We start from the raw sequence: 15,000 nt of genomic DNA, 5'->3' as shown, positions 1-15,000 counted from the left end.
AGAGGGCAGAAATGACAGATCAATTGGGGGTAATGGGGGTACAGTTGGGTGCACGGATTGATTTAATGAGGGATGAATTGGGGGAAAAGATGGAGAAAATGAAAACTGAGATGCAGGAGTGTGTGGATGTTAAATTGGGGGAAATACAAAGTAAATTCGAGGATAGATTGGAGGAAACAAAGGTAGAAATTACATTGGAGGGGGAAAATATACGGAAAAAATTGGTAGATAAAATTGATGCAACGAACATTCGGGTTGATAAAGTGGATGAAAGCCTGGAATGTCATCGTGCCTGTGTGGATGCTCGTATGCAGCTGCAAGTTGAAGAGTGGGGAGAGCTGAGGAAGCAAGGGATGAATTTGGCGGAGGAGGTAAAAGGATTGGAGGCTCGTTTGGACGAACAAGATAAAATTATGAGCCAAGATGAAGTCTTGGATAAAGGCCTGGTAGAGCCGTCTTTTGTAAGTAGAGTGTCCAGGTTGGTTGAGGAGCAGCTACAAACTCGCGACGGAGCTTTGGAGGAGGTTGTGCGGGCCCAGAAGATCCTGCGGGAAGAGGTGAATCGGTCCATTCAACGTTTGGAACAGGAGGAAAAATTGACCCATGAGACCCTCACCACAAAACATCTTTGGCCACAGTGGGCTCCGAAATTGGATACGCAGCCACAAGGGTGTTTGATCCCTGGGCTGGATTCGGACAAGGGAGAGAATGAGAAGCGGGCCACCGTAAAAGTGATCCCCCTGGTAAATTTCGACGGGTCAGGGAGCGTTGAAGCTTTTCTGACACAATTTGAGTGCATTTCCCGACTAAACGGGTGGAATGAGCTGGAACGTACAGGGAATTTGGTGGCAACGTTGCGGGGACCAGCCGCAGACGTGTTAAACGTGATCGCGGAGGGGATGTTGACCAGCTCCCACATTTGCGAGGCGTTGAGCCGTCGGTTTGGGTTCGCGGCAAACTGTGATCTGGTGCGGGCCCAGCTCCAGCACCGCAGATTAAAGCCGGGTGAGACAGTGCAGGAGCTGGCACAGGACATTTACCAATCAGTCAGGATCGCGTATCGGGACCTTACAGTGGAGGCATGGGACAGACTGGCACTCGAGAAATTTTTAGCTGCTCTTCCTGACCCTGAGGTCCGAGCGCTGGTGGAGCTACAGGATCCACCCACCGTTCTCCGAGCGGCCAAGTGCGCGGCCAGGCTGGCCTCGTGGAGTCGGCCGGGTCGGGTTCCAGAGAGGCCATCGGTGACGATCCGACAGGCGGAGATTCGGGATCAGGGATAGGGGCTGGTAGAAATTGGCATTACCCAAATGTTTCAGGAAATTTGCCAGAAACTGTCAAGTTTGATAAAGGGTAATCCGGTAGTTGGTGCGCCAAAGCGGTGGGGTCCAGCCCAGCCAATAGAGCAATTCGATTATGGCCGAGGGGGTCCGGAACTGGAAGAGACATTTCACCGATACTCACGGGGCCTTTTATGGGGAGTTGTTTCCGGTGCGGGCGAAGAGGACACATGCAACGATATTGCCGGTACCCGGCAATGGAGGGACCCTTCAATAGACTTTTAGACTCGGAGAGGGTGAATCCTCCTGCTGAACCGCCAGGTCTATCCGAGATGCCCTTTCATAGGTCGGGTCCGGAGATCACTGTCGGGGGTCGGGGAGACTAGATTGGGCTGAGCATATACGGCCATGCTCGGCTGCTGAGATTGTGGCGAAGTGCCCTCCTTTGGTGAAAAAAAATGAATTGTGGGAAAATTGGCATGGGTTTGTAAGTTGTGCTGGGTTTTAGAGTGACAATCGGGACAGTGGGTAATTGGTAACAAAGCGGGCACAAGTGGCTGTCCAATGGCTGGTGCGTGGATCGGGTGAGAAGTGCTGTGTGAGTTGTTTTAAGTTAAGAAGTGAAATGTATGGTGCACACATTGATTTTTTATTGGACATGGTGTGGTAACAGGGAAGGTCATGGTCGGCGAAGTGTTAGAAATGCAGGTGTCACATGTAAGGCCGATGGGGTGGGGGAGTCATGTGGGTTTTGTGGGTGGGGATGATGTGCTTGTCCACAGGGATTGCTGAAGCTCACGGTGAGCGTGAATTGCGACCCCCTTCAAGGAGATTCACCACCTGGTGGCTAATGGTGACAGTGTCTGGAGGCAACTGGGAGAGGGTCTGGTTGGGCGACCAAGGCGGGTAGGACCTTGGCGACCCAGGAAGGCCAGAGGAGCCAGTGAGACCCCTTCCAGAGTGTTGTACGGGATTAGAGCTGATGGCTACCAGGGGGAGGGAATCAAAGGGAGCGGGACGGAAAAACGTCCGGGTTGGACTAAAGCTTACCTGTGGGCATGGTTGCACCTGAGATGCCCCCATCATCTTGTGGTAACCCACCCCACGGCCATGACGGGATTCAGCCTGCATGATTAAAATGAGGACCATGACCTAGAAATGTGATGATGACCATGGTGTGAGTGTTGTGAAGATGTATGAGTCCCACTCGATCCCGCACAACTTGACATGTGCAGCAAGGGCATGATGTCCGCATAATTTTGGGGCAAGCAAATTTGAAAATTGGCTCCCCAGGTAACGCTGGGTCTATTAGCATCCACTGGGGGAGGCGGTCAAGTGTAAATATCCTGTGAATAGTGTCGTTAAGGCTTAGAGTAGGAATGTAAAGTATAAGTGTTGTGTTTTTGTGGAACCTTTTGTTTCCCCTCCCCAGATCACTGGAAGAGTGCTGGGCAGGAGCGATGATCCGGAGGATGGAGTGCAACTTCGCTCAGTGCTCTCATGTGATAAAATAAAATAAAATAAAAAAAAATAAAAAAATAAAAAAACGAACGATTGTTTACGCGAGGATAAGGCCATAAGGGGGTAGTACATTAAGCAGGATAGGTAAGTTAGCTGCGACTCGCTGCCCATTGCCCCTCCTACTTTATTTCGTTAGGTTAATTAGGTGTGAGTCAGTAAGTGTTAAGGCTGGTACGGTAGCGCCTGTGATATACCTTGCAGGAGCTGCGGTACCAGAGGAGGGGGCAGTATTACGTTTGAGGGGGGGGTATGCATTCAAAGGGTAATTAGGATGTTTAATTAGGTATGCCATGCTTTTCGAGTTTACCAGGATCTCGATGTAATAAGTAGCAATTCAGTGGTGATAAGTTGTCTAGTAAATGTTCATTTCTTCAAGGGGGGAAATGATAATTGTCACGTAATTAGATAGGGACACGGGATAGGGTAAGTGTGTCTGCGTAAACCCCTTTTGGTATTCTCTGGAGACTGGCCGTGACGTCACAGGACAGTGCAGCGGATGGCTCCACCCCGTGATCACGATTGGCAGAAGGCGACGGCGGTGGGCCAATAAACGGCTCGATTGGAAGTGACGAGGAGAGGAGGATAAAAAGGTTCTGTTCGGGGTCGAAAAAGAAGAGGAAGAAGATCGGGACAAAACGATCGTGTTTTTTTGGTGTGGAGGCTATTGCGTGGAGAGCGTCCTTGTTATTGTGCTGATTCGATCGTGTTCTTCATCGTGTCTTGGAGCCTTGCTGAGCCTCGTGCCTCACCTTGGTTGGCTCTGGGGTTCTGCTGACTCGGAGTACGGGGTCGAACGGCGGGCGGACCTGCCTCCCTCTCCTGCTCGCAACTTGGCGCCAGAACTGGTTCCCTGGCGGCTGTGAGCGGACTTGGGCCAAGACCAGGAGGTCGGCAGCACCACGGTTTCTCCTGCGCCCTCTGACGAGAGCAAGGCCAGCTCGTCCGACGCCGATCCACGGACAGTTGCGTCCACACCACTGTCCAGCCTGACCACCAGAAATAGCTACGTTTTGTGTGTGTGTGTGTGCTTGGCGCCTTAGAGGGTTTGAGATCTGTATATTCATTGGAATTGTCTGTGTTTTTCCCCACGCCCGATCCCACACCATCCCGTCGAATCGCCCCGGATCCCTCTTCTTGCCGAGTCTTGTTATTTCTGGTTAATAGTAAAAACGAATAAACATCATCAACTCAGTGAAAAGTGACTCGTGCCACCTTCCTCGTCCCGTTTGCGGTAGAGCGATTAGAACCGCCATGTTTGGGTTGTAAATAAATAAACCGCCTCCATCGTTTCAGCTCATTCTACGTTGGCGGGACTGTTCAAGTCCCGTGGACGTCACAATATCAAAGAAAGTGGATTTTTTAGTTTGTTCTTTACCGTTACCTGACCCGCTTTTGTGAAAATGTCCCAGATACACATATGTATATGTATATATATATATATATATATGCAAATACATATGTATATGTTTTTATGCAAATACATGTATATATATATATATATATATATATATATATATATATATATATATATATATATATATATATATATATATATATATATATATTTTTGCAAATACCTGGATATGTATATACAGTATATGCAAATATATATATATATATATATATATATATATATATATATATATATATATATATATATATATAAATAAAAATAAAAGCCTGGTGTTGGCGTCGTGGTTAGGGTAGCGGCTTGGGATCCAAAAGGTCCTGAGTTCAAGCCCCGTTGGCCGCTTGAATTAATACACACCAGGAGGTTGATTCAGCCTGTCATCCTTCCGAGGTCGGCAAAGTGAGTACCAGTGTACTGGGCCCGGTGTATGCCCCGGTTAGAATAGGTGGACCATATCCCTGTGTCGTAAGAGGCGACCAGGGTTGCGTCAGGAAGGGCATCCGGCGTAAAACCTGTGCCAAATTATTATGCGGATCATAACAGATGATCCGCTGTGGCGACCCCTAACGGGAGCAGCCGAAAGAAGAAGAAGATATATATATATATATATATATATATATATATATATATATATATATATATATATATATATATATATATATATATATATATATATATGCAAAGCCTTGGATTGTCGGCAGATCTACCTCAGGGCTCTCTGCTGACTATCTCAAAGTTAAGTTTCCGTTCGTTATCCGTCCCGTTTTAACCGTTAATTTTCTCACCGACATGTTACTGTGTGTTCCTAGTTCAGTTTTGTTTCAAAAATCGTGCTGTTTTGTGAGATTTCGTCGACCTTGTCTTACCGGGTGCCTGAGGCCTACCCTTGAAGCTTGAGGCCTACCCTTGAAGCTTGAGGCCTACCCTTTGTTTCCCCTCGGTGTACGATCGTGTTTATTTGTTTTTTTCCCCATCCCCTTCAATTTCTATCTTCCCCACTTTCCTCACGTCCTCCATCCATCCCATTAATCACTCTATTTCTTATCTTAAACCAAAAAATAAAAATAAAAAACCACCTTTCTCCTTGCACACACACACACAGGAGTCTTGATTCCTCTTCTTCTTCTACTACTTCTTCTTCTTCTTTTTTTACCTCATCCTCTTCTAACTCCTTTTCCTCCGCCTCCTCCTCTTCTTCCTCGATATTTTTCCACAACACTTCCATGACCTAATCTGTTGAAAACTTTCTCAAACATTAATAATAAAAACAATCTCTTATAATGCTTCATCTTCCTCTTTCACATGTGTGGTACTCTTCACTGTATCATAATGTACTACTCTTCTGCTATTTAAACAGACTGCTCTCAATTCGACCTTTCCTTCATACCTTGCCCAAAAAATACAACTGTTGCAGCGTTTCTTCTCTCCATTCTCTGAATTCGCCTTCATTGCATCCATCAAGAAACGTGTTTAATTACATCTCTGACCGAAAACTTTTTAAAACCCCAGTTTGATATGAATGTTCGCTTTCCATCAACCATTGTTTTTTTCCAACTTCAGTGCCAACTCACCCCTTTCACCCCTCACTCTCAAGCAACCATCCCACTCTTCTCCCTCTAAGCCTCCCTCTCACCTCTCTCAAAAACTCCCCCCTCACCTTTCTCCCACCATTCGTTCCCCTCTCTCACCCTTCTCAAAGTTTCCCCCCCCTCTCATCCTCAAAGCTGCCTCCTTCCACTGCCCTCTCACCTCCATCTCTTCACTCCACCTCCTCAAATCCTCAACTGCATTCTTCCCCCTCTCTTGTCCCCCTCTCTCCCCCAGCACCACAGAACCTTTTCTCCTCCTCATCCGGCCCCCTCCCCTAGCTATTCTGAAATCCCCCACACTCTTTCAACAACCCTCCTTACCTCCCCCCTCATCCCTTGTCCTAGCCTCCCCCCAAACCCCTGCGCCCAAAGCCTCCTCCCCTCCCTCTTCTTGAAATGTGTGGACCTCAAATATCCGGTGCCTTCGCTCAAACCTTTCAGATCTTTCCATACAGGTTGCCACTGACAAACCAGACATAATCTGCCGAACAGAAACTTTTCTCCCCTAAGACGTCTCTGACTCCCAAGTATCTTTCCCTAGTTACTCCCTCCTCTGGTATGACAGACCTGAGCCTCGTCCTGGTGGAGGAGTTGCTCTCTTCATCAAAGACTCTATTCCTCACTCTCCATGCACTGCCCTCACTCCCCCACACCCCCAGGAATACCTCAGGCTACGGCTTCCCCTCCACTCCCACCTCCTATTTTTTGAGTACTGTACCGTCCACCTAACAGTGATGACTCAATCTACACCTCACTATCTGAAAACATTGACCATCTTCTATCTTCTATCTTCTCATCCAAACTCTCTCTTTCTCATATGTGGCGACTTCAATTGTCATCATGCCAGTTGGCTTGGTGTGGGTAGCTCTCTCACCTGTCATGGCACCTCAGCAAAAGCTTTCTGCGACTCATTGGGACTGACTCAATCGGTCAACTTCCCGACCCAGATCTCAACCTTTGGTACTTCCTCTCTTCTGGATCTGATTTTGACAAATTTACCTGACAATATCTGCTGCTTTTCCTCTGCTCCAGTCGGTTCTTCTGACCATGTCCTTGTTAAAGTGGACATCTCTCCGGCTATTATCAGATAACCACCTCACCGCCGTCGAGTCTGGCATTTCACTCAAGCCAACTGGCAGGGTCTCCAAGCCACCATAAAAACTTATAGACTGGTCTCCTATCGCTACTTTCTCCAACAGCAACTCATCCTGGAAATTCTTTCAAAGAAACTTGCTCTCCCTCATGCACAGATTTATCCCCTCTTCTCTTCAGTTGTCCTACCCTTCCTCCTGCCCTTGGTTCACTGAAGTTTGTGGTGAGGCAGTTGTCCTGAAACAACTTGCCTTTGCCTCATGGAAAGCAAACCCAACTGAGGGCAATCTCAGTTCCTTCTATAAAGATCGGAACAAGTGTGTATCTACCCTCAGGAGAGCCAGAAAACAACATCTTTCTCAGCTCAAGTCTGAACTTTCAAACCTCTCTCCCTCCTCAAAATCCTGGTGGTGTCCAATCAAATCTGTTTCTGGTGTATGTTCCCACTACATCCCTCCCTTACCTCAAATGGCCGCACTGCTGAGACCGCACGTGAAAAGGCTGAATGCCTAAACTTGGTCTTTGCAGCTAAATCCTGCGTCCAAAACCCATCACTTTCTCTACCCACCTTACCCAGTCACACCCAACTGTCCCTGGACTCTGTGTCCTTTTCTTCTGACAAGGTGGAGAGTTTGCTGTCAAACCTCGTCTCAGATTCTGCAACCGGTCCAGACGGCATCAGCCCATGTGTCCTAAAAACCTGCTCTTCTGCTCTTGCTCATCCTCTTTCTGTTCTATTCACCCTCTCATTTGCTCAAGGTTATCTGCCATCTGCTTCAAAATCAGCAAACATTACTGCCCTGCATAAAAAGGTGCAAAAACAGATCCCTGCAACTACAGACCAATCAGCCTTCTCCCAATCATCAGCAAGGTTATGGAATCCATCATGGCTTCAGCCATTAACTCCTTCCTCTTCTCCAATGGCTTGATTTCTGATCATCAATTTGGTTTGAGACCAGGTCACTCCACACTGGATATGCTGCTTCTGCTCTCCCAACAATGGATGGAGGTCCTCAATGCAAGACAGGAAATCCGAGCCGTACCCCTGGACATATCACGTGCTTTTGACACAGTCTGGCACCCTGCCCTGCTCACCAAACTCTCTTCCTATGGTATCCAAGGCCATCTCCACTCATGGCTCGCAGACTTCCTCTCCTGTAGCAGTCTACGGGTGACCCTAAATGGAGTTCTTTCATCCCCTCTTCCTATCCAGGCTGGAGTTCCTCAAGGCAGCGTTCTGGGCCCTGTTCTTTTTCTAGTTTACATCAAAGATCTCTCCGACTCTGGAAAATCCTCTATATCTTTGCTGATGACTCCACCCTCTGCCGTACCATCAGTCATCCCTCAGACCAACAAGCAGCAGCTTCTTCGCTCACTGCAGATCTGGATAAAATCACATACTGGTCCAACACGTGGAACATGTCTTTCAATCCAGACAAATCTCACACTCTCACCATGTCACTACGAAAGGCCCATTTAGAAACCCCCCCCATCCAATTTCTCAACAATCCTCTGAAAGAAGTCCTTTCTTTCAAGCTTCTGGATCTCACTATCTGCCATGACCTTTCCTGGGAGAGCCACATTTCAAACCTCGCCTCCAAAGCCAGTCGCTGACTGGGAATCCTCCGTCGTGCAAAGTCCTTCCTCGGCCCACCTGAGCTCCTGACCACATACAAAGCTTTTGTCCGCAGCCTGGGGGAGTACTGCTCTCCCCTCTGGGCTGGTACTCTTGCCTCTCACCTTTCTCGGCTTCACGCTGTGGAAACCAAGGCATTTTGGATCATTGGTATCTCCCGCAATGAGGCTGAGTCTTTGGGCCTCTCACGCTCTCACCGCAGGTTGGTCGGTGGTCTTTCTGTCTTCGACCGTCTCCTCTCCAGCCTCGCTCCCCCTGCTCTCTCTGCGATTTGTCCCCACTACATTTCCGCGGAGTGCTCAAGGTCCGCCAACTACCCCCTTCTGATAAAACTACCAAAATCACGAATCACTGCTCACCTTCACTCTTTCATTCCTCTTTTTCCCCGCCTTTGGAATAAACTCCCTCACTCTATTCAATCCCATTCTTCTTTCCAGGCCTTCAAAACAGCTGTTCACCACCACCTCTTATCATCCCCCATCCAAATCTTCGATCTTTTCTACCCCCGATAATCCACCACCTCCTTCAAATTCCCTGCTTTCCTTCCTGAAAGTCCTGAAATGTCCATCTTCTATTCCCCATGTTCCCCGTCCCATCCCTCTCCCTTCCTCAGATCTCCTAATGTCTCTGTTCCCCACTGTTTTGTCCTTCCCACTCCCGCCCCTCTTGTCTCATTCCCCCCTTGCTGTGCGTTGTGTGTTTGCTCTCTCACGAGCTTTGACAAGGTATACAAAAAAAAAATTGGTATACATATCTATATATTGTTACGAATTTCGTTCCGCCCGGCGTGCGATCGGCTACGTAACTCGAATCGCGACTGCGTCGCCCACCGGAACGGACAATTCAGTCGTGACCCTCCTTGGAACTACCGCCAGGAGCTAGTCAGGGGTGGGTCTTTCGACCACACCACAATCGTGCCAATCGGCCACCTGCGCAGGATAGGGGTGTTCGCCAAACTCGACCGACCTTAGTTCCTGCGTGAGTAGTTAACCGGGCGATCGTACCTCGCTGCTGGCCGGCCTAGGACACGAACCGCTTAAGCGGTCCGTTCCACGCTTCACTGATAACCGAGCGGTGTTTTTGCCGGCCCCGACGGACGTGATTATTTACGGGATGCTTACACCCTTCTACCAATTCCTTCCGTGATGCAAGATGGAACTTTCAAACAAGGGAAAGGACGCAACGAAACGGGGAACAGTTCAACAAGCACATTTATTGCACACTCAGACAAGCGCGTATTTTACAGCCATACAGAAAATCATGCACGTATAAGAACAGTCAAGCAAGCAAATGAAGAATTACAACCGAATAAAGTGTCTTTATTCCACACGCATACTTTGACAATTCTACTTACAAGACGGCGCCACCACATGCATTTACACAAAAGCAAAGGAAAAAGCCACCCTCAAAGGCAAGGGTGGCAGTCAGGTTCGTGGACCAAATGTGCGTGGAACCTGGATGAAAGGCCAGGTCCTCGAGACCGAAGGGTCTTACCCGCGCCCTCGTGGTGCGATGTTAGCGTAGCTGCGCCTGGCTTCGTTCCCCTGGCGTGGCCGGTGAGCTCTCTCCGGCGTTCTCCGCGCAGGCACATGTTTCACCGTTGGCACCACGGTTGGGGAGGGGAACGGACGGGGTTACCGGCGCTTTCTTAGCGCGGAGCTCGGTAAGGGAGAGGGGAATTGCTGACGCTCCTTGCTCCTTCCTCGCCGTCTCCCGACTCCCGTCTGCCTTTCCCCGTCTGCTTCGAGCTCCATCTCCTGACTCTGCCCCACTGACACTGCTGCACCGACACTGCTACCGTCTGCCTCTTCGAGCTCCGTCCTGCTCTCCGACCCCTCCAGACCGCCACTCTCCAGACCCGACTTGACTGCCGACTCACTGCCTCCAGGACTGCCACTCCACCGACTCCAGACTGCCTCGAGCTGCGTTGTGCTCGCGCTTATATAGGCCGGGGGAGGAGCGGATATGTAAATTTGTGGATCACAGCGGGTTTGGAGGTGGGGCTACACCACCTGATGCTCAGCCATTGGATGGATGAAAAGTAGGCGTGAATCATTCTTGATCCGATTTCTCCTTCAAAAGGATCCCATTCACAACCCATGGCCCGACGTTCGGTAGAAAGGCGAAGGTGGTGGGAGTTTGCTGTGGTGGTTTGGGAAGGGTGTTGGTGGTGGCGATTTGGTTGTTGGTGGGCGTCGTTTGAGAATGGCGGTGAAGCGATGTTTGCGGGATGGAGTTGTGGAGGTAGACAGGTGAAGGTGGTGGTGTTTGATTGTAGTTGTTTGGGAATGATGTTGGTGGTGGCGATTTAGTTGTTGGGGGATGATTGGTCCAAAATAACGTGAGAGAAAAGAAAAACGGCTATCTCAAAGGATCATGCCCTGTGAACATGGAAATTCCCTCTAAACAACGGTGGGGAAATCTAACTACACAGATACTTATCGTCATAACTGATCTAAGGACGCTTTATGGTGTATTGCGAATTTCCACAGCCGTAACAATATATATATATATATATATATATATATATATATATATATATATATATATATATATATATATATATATATATATATATATATATATATATAGTTGCAAATTCGCACCCGCCGGCGTGCGATCGGCCACATAACTCGAATCGCGGCACGTCGCCCACCGGACGGAGAATTCAGTCGTGACCCTCTCGGAACAACGCCGGGAGCTAGTCAGGGGTGGGTCTTTCGACCTCACCACAATCGTGCCAATCGGCCACCCGCGTAGGATAGGGTTGTTCGCCAAACTCGACCGACCTAAGTACCTACGCGGATGGTTAATTGGGCGATCGTACCTCGCCGCAGGTCGACTTCGGACACGAACCGCTTAAGCGGTTTGTTCCGTACTGCAGGGATAACCGAGCGGAGTTATCGTCGACCTCGATGGTTCAGATTAGTTACCTGGAACTTACACCCACTACCAATCTCTTACGCGATGCAGGATGGAGAGTCAATAAAAAGAAAGGAGACGAAGCAGAGCGGGAACAGTTCAACAAGCAAGCATTTTATACACACACACACACACACACACACACACACACACACACACACACACACACACACACACACGTATATACAGCCATACAAAAATGCACAAAAAGCAAATGTAAGAAAAGCAGTTAAAACCGACTATACGCGTACACACGGCAACACTTACACAGTTCGACTTACAGACGGCGCCACCACAAGCATTTACACAAAAAGCAAAGGAAAAAGAAAGCCACCCTCATAGGCGAGGAGGCAGACAGGTCCGTAGACCAAATGGACGTGGATCCCGGAAGATCGGCCAGGTCCACAAGACCGGGGAGGTCTTACCTGCATCCTCGTGACGCGATGGTGGGCAAGCCGCAATGTTCGTGCCGCTGTGCCCCGACTGCGTGCCCTGGCGTGGTTGGCGAGTCCTCTCCGGCGTGCTCCACGCGAGCGGTCCCGTTGGCACCACGTTTAGGGTGGGGGAGGAACGGGGGCCCCCTCGGCACTATCTCAGCATGAATGGGGGGGGGGGGAATCGTTGATGCTCAGGGAGAGGGGTATGGCTGGCCGGCCTGGATCTCGCGACGAGTCGAGCGACCCTCACACCGCGACCTCGTCGCCATCCACCGTCTTCCCTGCAACTCCTCTGCAACTTCTCCAAGCTCGACTCACCCTCTCTCAGTTCCACTCAGCTCTGCCCCGCTCTTCTCCCAATTCACGCCCTCAACTCACGCGCTAAGAGGCGGGGCCAAGCCGCCTCGCGTTCGCCCATTGGACGGAGGGGAAGTGGGCGTGAAGCATTTTGGATCCGAATTATCCCCTCGGAAAGGCCGCCAATCGCGCTCGCGGCTCGGTGAGTTTCGCACCAATCGCCGAATGGGCCCTGGTCAGCGCGACGTTCAGTGTTCACAGGTGATGCGGTTGTTGGTTGTGAAGGAGAAAGGTGAAGGTGGTGGAGGGTTTTCCGTGGTGGTTTGATGGTTATGGTGTCGTTTGGGAATAGCGGTGAAGCGAGGTTTGCGGGATGGAGTTGTGAAGGTAAAGGTAGTGGCTGTTTGCGTTGTTGGCGGCTTAAACATCGAAAATATCAATAGAGAAAGGAAAAATGGCTAACTCAAAGCATCGCAGCCCGGATGAATCACACATATTCCCTCTATACAACAGGTTTAGGCCAACTACACATGGACTTATCGAGATATCTCACCTGAGGACTCTTTATGGTGTAATGCGAATTTCCACAACCGTAACGCTACTCCCCTCCCCTTTTTACAGACTCGTTCCGAGTCGTCAAATTCTCGTGTGCCATCATGTGTCGTTCTCCCCGAGTACGTTTTACCTTCGGATCCCTGAGTGCGCCATTCATGGTATTCGTGTCCCCAAAATAAATAACCTACGGGCTGAGTAATGAACTCAACAAACCCACTCATCCAGACGACTTAAATAAAATTGCCGGCGCAAGACAGACATGCCGGGGGCGCACTCATATTTACAGTACATCTTAACACCTTAACCTTACAAAATTTACACTCACCATGGCCCAGGATCAATGGACTCTGCAGGGAGCAAAACAATAGTCAAAAGAAAACCGGTGCATGGGCCGCCACTGCAGGCCCGTGTTGTCGCTGCCAACAGGACAATTCTTGCAGCTTGCAAACTGTTGCTTTCACGATGATCCCGGCGCGCATGGAAATGAACAGGGGGGGGGGGGTGGGCAAATGCAAATCAGAATGGGTCTGGTGAACATGGGCAGTGGGCATGGATGGCAAAAGCAGGCAGGCAAGGCATGACAAGGCTGCTGTAGCAACCACAGCCGGCAGAGGAACTGGCCGGCAAAGGTCTTGCAGAAAGCAGCTGCAGACGATCCAGCCGGTACAGGCCTTGCAGCAAAAACAGCCGGCAGTGGAGCTGACCAGCACAGGCCTTGAAGCAAAAACAGCCAGCCGATGAAGTTGGCCAGCCTTTGCCTTTCAGTGGAGGTTGGTGGAGGGAGTGCAGTGGTGCTGGCCACTCAGAAGGCGGGCTCGACCTACCTAAACATCTCCCTCCCAACCTATCGCCTTTGCCTGTCACTGTCAATACCCACTCCCTTAATTTGTAAAAACCCAATTTAGCCCCAACTTATTTTTTTGTTGTTTTTATTTTTTTCTTTCCCCAATATAATTCGTCCCCTAACCCCCTTTACTGTCTCTGTTCGGCTAACCTGTAGTCTTCCTAGCCTACTCCCAACCCCTACGTTCCCTTCTTGGAGGGTTCTCCACCACTCTCGACTTCCTCATACAATGCCACAACTCCTCTCTTGGCACCCAATCATAAGCTTTCTCTAAATCCACAAACACACAATGTAACTCCTTCTGGCCTTCCCAATACTTCTCCATCAACATTCTCAAAGCAAACATTGCATCTGTGGTGCTCTTTCCTGGCGTAAACCCATATTGCTGCTCACAAATGGTCACATCTCCTCTCAACCTAGCTTCCACTACTTTTTCCCACAACTTCATGGTGTGGCTTAACAACTTTATCCCTCTGTAATTTCCACAGCTCTGCACGTCACCCTTGTTCTTGAAAATCGGAACCAGTTCACTTGATCTCCACTCCTCCGGCATCCTCTCACTTTCCAAGATTTTATCAAACAATCTGGTTAACAACCCCACTGCCATCTCTCCAAAGCACTTCCATGCCTCCACTGGTATATCATCTGGGCCAACCGCCTTTCCATTTTTCATCCTCTTCATAGCAGTCCTCACTTCATCCTTACTGATCCACCCCACTTCCTGATTCACTATCTCCACCTCTTCCAACCTTCTCTCTCTCTCATTTTCTTCGTTCATCAGCTCCTCAAAGTACTCAATCCACCTTCTCATCACACTCTCCCCGCTCATCAGCACATTCCCATTTGCGTCCTTTATCACCCTAACCTGCAGCACATCCTTCCCAGCACGGTCCCTCTGTCTTGCCAATCGGTATAAATCCTTTTCCCCTTCCTTTGTATCCAACTTCCCATAAAGCTCATCATATGCCTTTTTCTTAGCCTTTGCCACCTCTCTCTTTGCCTTTCACCGCCACTCCTTGCACTCCTGCCTACTTTCTTCATCTCTCTGACTATCCCACTTCTTTTTCGCCAACCCCTTCTTCCTTATACATTCCTGTACTTCCTCGTTCCACCACGAAGTCTCCAAATCTTCCTTCCTCTGTCCGGATGTCACACCCAGTACCTTCCTAGCTATCTCCCTCACCATTTCTGCTGTAGTTGCCCAATCATCCCACCCATCTTTACCACCATCCAACACCTGTCTCACCTCCTCCCTAAATTCCACGCAACAGTCTTCCTCCTTCAGCTTTCACCATCTGGTCCTTTGTTCAGCCCTCACTGTCTTCCTCAACCTCACTTCCAAAATCATCCTACAGACCACCAATCGATGCTGTCGAGCTTCACTCTCCCCTGCCACCACCTTACAGTCTCTCATCT

This window comes from Eptatretus burgeri, chromosome 9 (assembly GCF_056783735.1).
Source record: "Eptatretus burgeri isolate ZD-2024b chromosome 9, Ebu_testis_v1, whole genome shotgun sequence".
Classification (NCBI taxonomy): domain Eukaryota; kingdom Metazoa; phylum Chordata; class Myxini; order Myxiniformes; family Myxinidae; genus Eptatretus; species Eptatretus burgeri.
The sequence above is the reverse complement of the archived record's forward strand: the minus strand, read 5'-3'. Positions refer to the sequence as shown.